Below are 9,808 nucleotides of genomic sequence, written 5' to 3'. Positions count from 1 at the left end.
GCTGTCTCATTGTCCCCTTTCAAGCCTCCTTGAGTCACTCGTAGAAAATAGAGCACCAACACATGATACAAAACTCCCTCATTGGAACACAACATACATACACACTGCTCTTAATAATCTGACCCCTACTTCTACCATCACGCCTCTTACAATAAACGCTAACTCAAAAACAACAACAATAATGATGCCAGAAGTGATAAGAACAGCGATAAAACAACAGCAAGGCAAGTCGTACAAACAAAAGCGGGAACAGCAGCAGCAGAATAAATCGTCCCTCTCCGTCTTCACTCTCTTAATGATGGCCTTGTGTTTTTCGCTCCTTTGATCGCTAATTGTTGAGCAGTCCGCCGCTAGAGGGGGCGAGCAGCTGTTTCACGGGTCAGCTACAGTTTCCCTTGATAAGTCGCCTATTTCGTACAGCTGGAGGGCCGAGGGGAAGGGCGAGGAGAAGGGCGAAGGGAAGTATGAGGGGAGGGGAAGGGAAAGAAAATGAGGGGAAGAGGAAAGGCGAGGGAAGAGAAGAGAGGGAAATGGTAAAAAGGAACACAAAAGACCGGTCAGTCTCATTTGGTATTATTTTTACTATTTCTTGTGTGTGTGTGTGTGCGGCAGCAGCTACTACCAAGAGAACAAACAAGATGCTGCATTAGGAAAGATGAATAGATACAGGGAGTGCAAGAGTGAGAGATGGGTGGCGGGAGGGAGAGTGAGGAAAGAGTAGAGGGGCGGATGGATGGAGGAAGGGAGTCAGGGAGGGAGGAGGTGGAGGGATGAAGGAAGGGAGGGAGAAAGTGAGGAAAGGAAGGGAAGGGAGAAGGAAGGAGTGTAACAAAAAACTTCTGAGGTGAAAGACGCGGCCCAGAGGGAGGCGGAGAAGGAAGGTTCCGGTAGAAATGGCTTCGTCTTTATCATCCATTTTGTATATGCTCTTTTTTTTTTCAAGATATGGACACTTTTTTAACACTCTCTCAGCACGAAACTTTCCAAATGTATGTGTGTGTGTGTGTGTGTGTGTGTGTGTGTGTGTATTGGATGGGGGTCGGGTGTGGGGTTCCAGGAGGGAGGAGTGAAGGGGGGAGTGCGCTATTAGTGTATTCTTATTATGTTTCTTATCTATCTCTTACCTACATATTTAACTGCATGGATTGTTTTCAGCGCAGTTTCCAAGCACCAAGAGATTTCAGGGTCTCTCATAATACCACACGACAACATTTTCCCCATAAGGCGATGCGTAGCTGCTTCTGCTCACTTTTATCATGTACTTTCTACTATATTTCAGAGCCATGTATCATATCACATCACAGAAAGTGCTTTGTTTGTGGATTTTTACAAGCTCCAGGAGTGTCTCAGCATTTTTAATAAGCATCAACATTTCCTTAATAAGAAGATAACTTACTTTCAAGAGGTGCAAAATTGTGATCACCAGTCTAATTTATTGCCTTACAGCTTCACTGGTTCGACTCACTCTGTTCGACTAAATAACCTAAGTTCAGATTACACTCATTCAACTTATTTCTTTACTCTCCTACATCAAGATCAGTAGATACACAGGATAACAAATACATGCAACTGTGGTCTTGTGACTGAATGAGAGCAAAACACTGACACACTATAGGCTGAAAGAACAATCATATCAACGTTATAATTAAAGACTGCTCAGCGCTATGTGGTCTGTGCGGGAGCGATAAAAGTATCTGATACTTTCAAGCGGAAATTTTTCTTATTTGAAGCTATTAGAATTGCGAGGATTACGAGAACTTAGAGAAGAAGGAGCGTTATTTGCAGAGGGGTAAAAGATCAGATGTGATGTAAAAAGTTAAAGGTAGCATATATTTCAGTGTGTGTGTGTGTGTGTGTGTGTGTGTGTGTGTGTGTGGAGAGAAAGAGAGAGAGAGAGAGAGAGAGAGGAGAGAGAGAGAGAGAGAGAGAGAGAAGAGAGAGAGAGAGAGAGAGAGAGAGAGAGAGAGAGAGAGAGAGAGAGAGAGAGGACAAGGGTAGGGAACGAGAGCAGCGAAGAGGGAGTGGGGTGGGGTAGGTTTGGTCCCCTGCAGTAGTACTTCCTTCTACGCCAGGAAGCGGAACGACCCACGCTCTTCTCCTCTAAGTGGGGTGTCTGCTGGCGGGCCATTTCTTACACTGACTGGTTTGCCAACAAAGCATTTCGAGCCACGGACGTCTCGAGGAGCTCAGGGCGTCGTCTCCTCCGCCAGTAAACTCCATGCAAATCTCCCCTGAACATACCTCGCCAACAGACCACAGCACTAGATATCAAGCCAGAAGGAGGTTACAGTTGCATTTATACTGAGGAAATCGTAGAGTCGTCAGTTTGGCACACCTGCCCCCATCACGCTTTCTCGAGCACCACGCGCATAATTTTTCTCTGCAAACGCTCCTCCCTCCCGGAGTGAACCTCATCCTTCTGCTTGTACGGGAATGAGGCGTCTGTCTCGCCCACACATCCGTCAGAGCAGGAGATCTCAGCTTCTTTTCTTCCGGAGACACGAAACGTCTTTATGTCCCGAGCAGAGTAACATTCCTCCTCTTCTTCTGCCTTTCCTCTACCACCTCCTCCGTGGTCGTCAGACACTCTTTCTACCCTCGATTCCTCGCACTTCTTACATCAATTATTTGACTTGTCGACTGTCGGATTAAGACACTTTATTCTCTCAAACGTTACGGGTCGGACAGCGCCTAATGAACCCCCGCAGGGCTAGAGGGAACCTAAAAACTCGCGGAGGATTAAGGGCGATAATCCCAGCGGCTCGAGACTCCACCGTAGGCTATAGGGACAGACTCGCGCGGGGATGTTTTTACGTTCCTCCTCCCCGGGGCGCCTTCTGCAGTAGGGAAGCCTGTTTCCTTTCCAGCTCACTTAGCATCCTGCCTCGTTGGGAAGTGTAAAGTGGTGCCATTCTTCCTCGCCGGCGGAACACGAGGACCTGCCGCGGTGGAATGTCGAGCGCGCAGTGAGGAACCCCCAGCGGGAGACAGATCTTGCCTCGGTGTTGTCTTACCCCTTAGAGATGGGGCGTTTTCGCTATGGTCTCCCCTCCCTCTCCCTTCCCTCATTTCTGCAGCAACAAGGGAAGGAAGGACGGAAGGCAGGGAGGGAGGAGTAGAGGGTAAATAGAGAAGAAGGGAGGAGGGAGAGGGGAGGAAGGTACTCGTAGGGTATTTCTTTGTTTATGTTCTCCACGCGTCCTTTTGTTACTCCGGTTCATGTGCCTTTTATTTATTTTTTTTTTGCGTTGTGTTGTGTGTGATTGTTGGCCACTCTCAAGATTGCTGGTGGCATTATCCTTGCTTCTCTCTCTCTCTCTATCATTCTGTTCATCTGTTTCCTTTTGTCTTCTTTTATTTCTACTCTCTTGCTTTGTTTTCGTTTTTTCTTGTATTTCCGTGTGCTTGCTCCTTTCCTGCTTTTTATCTTCACCTTTTAAAGGATTGTTGTTGTTGTTGTTGTTGTTGTTGTTGTTGTTGTTGTTGTTGTTGTTGTTGTTGTTGATGATGATGATGATGATGATGATGATGATGATGATGATGATGATGATGATGATGTTGTTGCTGTTGTTGTTGTTGTTGTTGTTGTTGTTGTTTGTTGCTGCTGTTGTTGTTGTTGTTGCTGCTGCTGCTGCTGCTGCTGCTGCTGCTGTTGTTGTTTTTGTTATCCTTGTTCGTCTCTTATTTCTTCTTCATAATCATTATAATCGTCATCATCACCACCACCATTACCATCATCGTCATTCTAATCATATTCTTTTCCTGCCCCGTCAAAAAGTTTACACTGCCAGCACTATCTTCCACTCACCGTAGCATATTCCAAACAGACAATAAGCCACTCCTGTATCCCCGCACTCTTTTTAACCCCCAGTAACATTAACATCAATAAGACCATAACAAGCGCCACGCCACGCACGAGGACAAAAAAAAAAAAAAAAAAAAAACCGCCCTCACTCATTCCCGGCGACAAAACATTAAACTTTTCCAACTTCCCCGAAGCGTAAAAAATATTATTATTTCCACAACTTGTTACTTAGACGAGATAACTTTACCACTGAACACATGAAATATTTAGTACTAAAAACAACCATTTAGAGAGAGAGAGGGGAGAGAGAGAGAGAGAGAGAGAGAGAGAGAGAGAGAGAGAGAGGAGAGAGAGAGAGAGCACATGTAGGTAAGAAGCGGAGCACATTCTTTTTTTAGGTATTCGTTGGAGGAAAGACGAGGTTCAGCTAACGTGGAAAACATTGGCGCTAAATGGACACAAGAAGCTGTTTATTTACCGCACTGAGAAAACTTTGGGGCGTGTAGCTGACATGGGGAAGGCTGAGTGATTTAGGAACGTACATCAGTCTCTCTCTCTCTCTCTCTCTCTCTCTCTCTCTCTCTCTCTCTCTCTCTCTCTCTCTCTCTCTCTCTCTCTCTCTCTCTCTCTCTGTTGTCTTTCCTATCCCATCTTTGCCGCTTTAGGTTAAAGAAAGTAGATCATAGCAAACAGCTTCGTCAGGAATAAATGAGATGTTATTTGTTCCTCTTTCTGTGTTTCTATTTCTGTTCTCTGTGTTTGTTTATCTGCTTGTCTGTGTGTCTTTGTCTGTCCGTCTGTTTTTTTTATTATTTCTTACAAAAACAACAACAAAAACAACAAACAACAACAACAACAACTACTACTACTACTACTACTACTACTACTACGAACAATTCTTGCGTTCCCTACAAAGTATAACTTTCAACTCCTTGCTAAGTATTACGTCGGAATGCTGAGTCCTGAGGGACGCCAAGAGTACATTTACTTCACCACCGTCAACATTTTCAGCTATCTTTACACCTACTATTACTATTATTATTATTATTACTATCATTATCATTATTATTGTCTACATTATACATCTAAAACGTTCTTCATTATTATAATTTTCAGTAGTCAATGTCATTAAATCTACTCATTATCACCTGTTTCATATTCACATTCACCACCACTGCTGTCACCATCACCACCACTGTTGCCGCCATCACCACCACCACCACCACCAGCACGACCTCATTTTCTGCTCCTTCTTCTTTCACGTTATTCGCTTCACAAATATTTTTTCTTCTCAAGGTTGGCGTTCGCTCGTTTACCTACGTTTTTTTGTTTTTTGTTTTAGTGTCTCTCCCCTTGTTCTCTCTTTCTTTTGCGAGCGTCGTAAACTCTAATCGTTTCTAAAAGCGAATGTTTTTAGAGCCCCGTGAACTGACTGACTTTTCGGTTATTTTATGTTTGGTATTTATTTATTTATTTTTTTATTAGATGTAGTGTTATTTATTTTATCTGTTCTGGCTATTTATCTGTCTGTATGTCTGTCTGTCTCCCTCCCTCACTAAATGTAATCTTTATAAACACTCATAAACACACCTTCGTACCTTCCCATCCTTTAACGTTCGATGACCTGACACCAGTTCCTCACACCAGTTCCTCCAGTACACACCACCTTCCTCCCCTCCTTCCCGTGACGGAACATGCAACTATAACCGCAAACAGACTCCGGTTACCTCTTCTTTTTCCGCAGTAACATACCATAAAAACCCATGACAGCTCTGTCGAACGGAAGAATTTGACGTGTAGTTATTGACGCCTGTTTCTTCGCTCTTTTTTTTTTTTTTTTTCCTGTATACGATTCTGAGTCTGATATGATGTGAAGTCTACACAAGGTTTCTGAGCATCTCCTCTCCGCAGTAAAAAGTGGCCATAGTTCTATCATTAGGAGGACCCTGTACATATTGGCAGCTTTTTTTTTTTTATTCGATCTTTTCTTATATAGGGAACCTAAACTTGATTATGATGTAAGTCATCTATACTACATGGTCTTTCATTGCTTCCTTTTCGACAGCATACTTAACATAATTTTATCACACGGAAGAATTATCATGCATTGGCAGCTTTTTTTTTTTTTTTTTTCTCACGGTGAATTCTTTTCGTATGATTCTGAGTCTAATGTGATATGAATCTATACAGTCTCTGATTCTCCTCTATTCACAGCACCACATGTGAACTCAGTTAATAAAAAATATAAAAAAAGTTAAAAGCTTAAATAACCAGCACCGTCGTTTCTCTTTCCTTAATTACAATACTAAACTTGGCATGCACTTATAAACAGTTTCCAGTAATCTCCCTTCCATTGCAAACGAATCATAAAACCCCCCATGGAAAACCCAATCGAAAAGAATGATTCCACGTAGCTAATGACACTTTTTCTCCTTTCCTACGAGTGATACTGGCAGGGGAATACATTCACGCCTCGCTGCAGCTGAAAACACGACAATCCATAAGCGACAGAAGATCAGGGGCAGACGGTGTGATCAATCCTATTATAGGGATGATCCAACACGTCTATAGTGGGTTACGCACGCCGTCTCTTCCGCTCCACTGCCCACCTATGATTTATGGCCCTTGATGCTCTTTTTTTTTCCTCCCTCTTCCCTCTGTCCCTTCATTTTCTCTCTTCCTCTCTCTTTTCTCACCTCCGCACTTCCTCGGTGGGTCATCGGCCTCGTAAAGGTTTTGTATCTTTCGTGGGAAAATTCATTCAATGGTCTGATCATTACGAGCGACGCCCGAGATGAAAACCTGGGGATGATTTTTTTGGCTTGCGGGTGTGTGTGCGTAGGGGCGGTGGTGAGAGGAGGGTTAGCCATCTTTCCTGTTTTTTGTATGGCCGGGAAGGAGCGCCGATGATGACTTAGGGTTCTAATGATCTTCTATGGATAATTTACTTACCCTTTCTTTTTTTCTGCCCATAACTGTTTAGGAGCAGTTGAAAAAAGAAGGTAAGCAATATCCAATCTGTCTAAACGCGTCCCTCTCAAAATGTACCGCAATTTTCAGCCGAAGAGAAGGATGAGCGGCAGAAACAATTTTGTGGCCGCGCCCCGTCTGTTTCCGGGAATGGCGAGACTTCAGCGCGAGACGAGGAGGTTGAAGAGAGATAAAAGATTATAGGTTTAACGGGGAAAATACTGACTTTAAGTCGTATGGGAGGAAGGAAAGACATGGTAGGAAGGGCTGAGAGAGCTGCGGGGGAATACTGAACATTTATGCGAGGTCGAGAGGGAGTCGGAGATTTTCTATGGACCCAAATAAGTGACGTGAAATGTTACAGAATTTACGCCGGACCATAAAATGTTTACATGGAACGAGTGGCCTTTACAAGGAGACTAAATACCTGAGAGGGAATGCCAGGGGTTTACGGGAATAACTAAGAGCTTTCAGGGTGTTTATAGCCACGCCCTCACGCCCTCTTAGCCCTTTCTCTTCCCCTGACAGGCCGAGCAAGGATCATTACCAAGAGAGGGGCGGCAGCGTTGGCTTCATTATCTACACAGTAATGCCCTTAACCCTGCCCTTTTTCCCTCCCTTTTCCTTCTGCTACCTGTGTACTTCCTCGCCTCCCTTTCCCTCCCCTCGCCTCCCCTTCCCTCCCTCCCTGACCAAGACAAACTGCGAGTAATAGTTCTTCAGTGACGTCACCAAAGCACATCAAGAATTGCCTCCCCATTTCTTTTGGAGCGAGGGTGCCTCATTAGCGAGACGAGAGAGAGAGAGAGAGAGAGAGAGAGAGAGAGAGAGAGAGAGAGAGAGAGAGAGAGAGAGAGAGAGAGAGAGCGAGAGAGAGAGAGAGAGAGAGAGAGTCACAAATAACATATGTATTTTTCATCTCTTACAATACTATTTCGCACATTTTTCCTGAATTACAAACCACTCCGTAGCATTTTTTCTTTCTTTCTTTTTTTTTTTTTTGCTATACAGCCACCTCTGAACATTATAATGGCTAGAACTTAGAAAACTTATTCTTTTAATACATTTCCTCTCCTGTCAGTTCTTCTAAGAGTTCTGTACAGAGTTTCTAGTGCTGTGGAGTGTTGCATTTTACTAAGAAAATATTTAGACGACGCTTCTCGAGATTACAGGTACTATAATATGAACACTTTGCTAATTAGGGGCTCATATTCAACTCCTATAACTGTACACTATAATTTCAGTTCTAAGTTAATTAGGCCAACAAACTTCCTGGTTATCACACACACACACACACACACACACACACACACACACACCTGACACTTTCTTTCATTCACGGAAATTCTGAACAGACCAGACCGGAAGTGCGTAATTACAACGGTAGGATGTTGAGAAACGTCCAATTTTTTACTGATATGAGATTCATTCATTCATTCAACCTGTAATTACGAACCTTATCCATACAATTAACACAGTGCCTGTACTAATAGACACTTTACTTTTTGATACACAGGTATAGTCGCATATGTCACTATTCATCCTTTAATCATGCATGCACTTCATCCATACACGTACTGGTTTCTATACAAATACATACCTTGGTTGTTAATGTACAGGTATAAATGTATTAGTTCATTATGTCCTGAGTTTCACGGAAGGGCGAAAGAAAGGCAAAACGTCCCCTAACAACAACTCAGGTAAGGCAAGACAGGTGTATCTTTTCGGTGCCCTAAGCTGCTAGATTAATATCCTCTTCATCTCCAACCCTACTACCCCTCGGCCCCGATCCCGTCCCACCCCACTCTTCTCCCCATTGAGTTCTCCCCGCCCCAACCCGCCCGGCCCCTGCTCCGCACCCGCCCTGACCCGCTTCACCTCACCTCGCCCCAGTCAGTCCCCAATCTGCTTTTTCTGGCATCAAAAAGGAGTCCAATTACCTGCGCTTTACGGGTCGCTAGCATTTCTCTTTTTATTTTTCTTCCCTCGCTCTATACGGAGATCAATTAGTGAGTCGGTGGGATAGAAAGAAAGAACACAGGTGACTGATCTCTCTCTCTCTCTCTCTCTCTTCTCTCTCTCTCTCTCTCTCTCTCTCTCACTAATCTGGCCACTCCATCTACGACACCACAGCCGGAGTTAACACAGATTTGGCCGCACTTCAACACTATGATTCATTCTCAGTGACCATTAGTCCCTGTCATCCCTTCCTGCCCCTCTCCACGCCTCTCCCTCCCTCGCTTCTCACCACAAAGACATTATTTTAAGCTGCGCAAGACTCCATCCCAACACGCACTTTTCGCGGGGCCGCGGCGGGGAGCTCGGAGAGAGGGAGGAAAACAATAAATATCACGTCGAACTGGCTTACCTGTGTTACTCTCTGTCTCTGTCGTTCCTTTATCTCGAAGGAAGGCGCCAGTTGTTTCCCCTGAAAAGAAAAAAAAAGGATGTGATGCTTACGGGCATTAAAGAGGATGTGGGCAGCGCAGGTTGGTCATTCTCATTATGTGGTGCGATGTTGTGTGATGCAAGACTTTGGGGATTTATATCAGTTTCCCTTTGTGTGTGTGTGTGTGTGTGTGTGTGTGTTGTGTGTGTGTGTGTGTGTGTGGTGTGTGTGTGTGTGTGTTGGTGGTTTCCTAATTGTCTCTGTGTCTTGCTTTGTTTTACATGATTTACATGGGTAAATATTTCTTCAGTTTCAGGAAATTTATTATTTTTTCACCAATAAATTAATAAGAATTATAATTATTTATTTATTTTTTTAATTTTATTTATTTATTTATTTTTTGTTTTTAGAGCAGAAACTAAAAATACACCACAAGACACATTCCTCTTTCTGTCACGTGTTTACAAACTGTAATACTACTAGTGAATATAATGACATAATTAACTGTGATATATTTTCACTGGTAGAATAGACTGACGCTCCAAAGGAAGGGAGAAGTCAGGACAGACAATAAATAACTGCGGAATACAGGAGGACTGATACGAGTAGCACGCTTAAAGAGGACTTATCTCCGTACGACGGCG

At 43.7% G+C, this 9,808-nt stretch overlaps 1 long non-coding RNA gene across 2 annotated transcripts in view; it reads right to left on the bottom strand.

The window, feature by feature from the left end:
- The window catches only part of LOC135101599 (uncharacterized), a 267,993-nt gene extending 258,785 nt beyond the window's left edge, over positions 1-9,208 (bottom strand). For both annotated transcript variants that reach the window (XR_010269331.1, XR_010269330.1), the window contains exon 1: positions 9,144-9,208. This is a non-coding gene — a long non-coding RNA (uncharacterized LOC135101599). The remainder of the gene's footprint in view (positions 1-9,143) is intronic.
- Between the last annotated feature and the right edge of the window lie 600 nt (positions 9,209-9,808).

Source organism: Scylla paramamosain, chromosome 6, assembly GCF_035594125.1.
Source record: "Scylla paramamosain isolate STU-SP2022 chromosome 6, ASM3559412v1, whole genome shotgun sequence".
Classification (NCBI taxonomy): Eukaryota; Metazoa; Arthropoda; class Malacostraca; order Decapoda; family Portunidae; genus Scylla; species Scylla paramamosain.
This window is presented reverse-complemented; position numbering and strand designations above follow the sequence as displayed.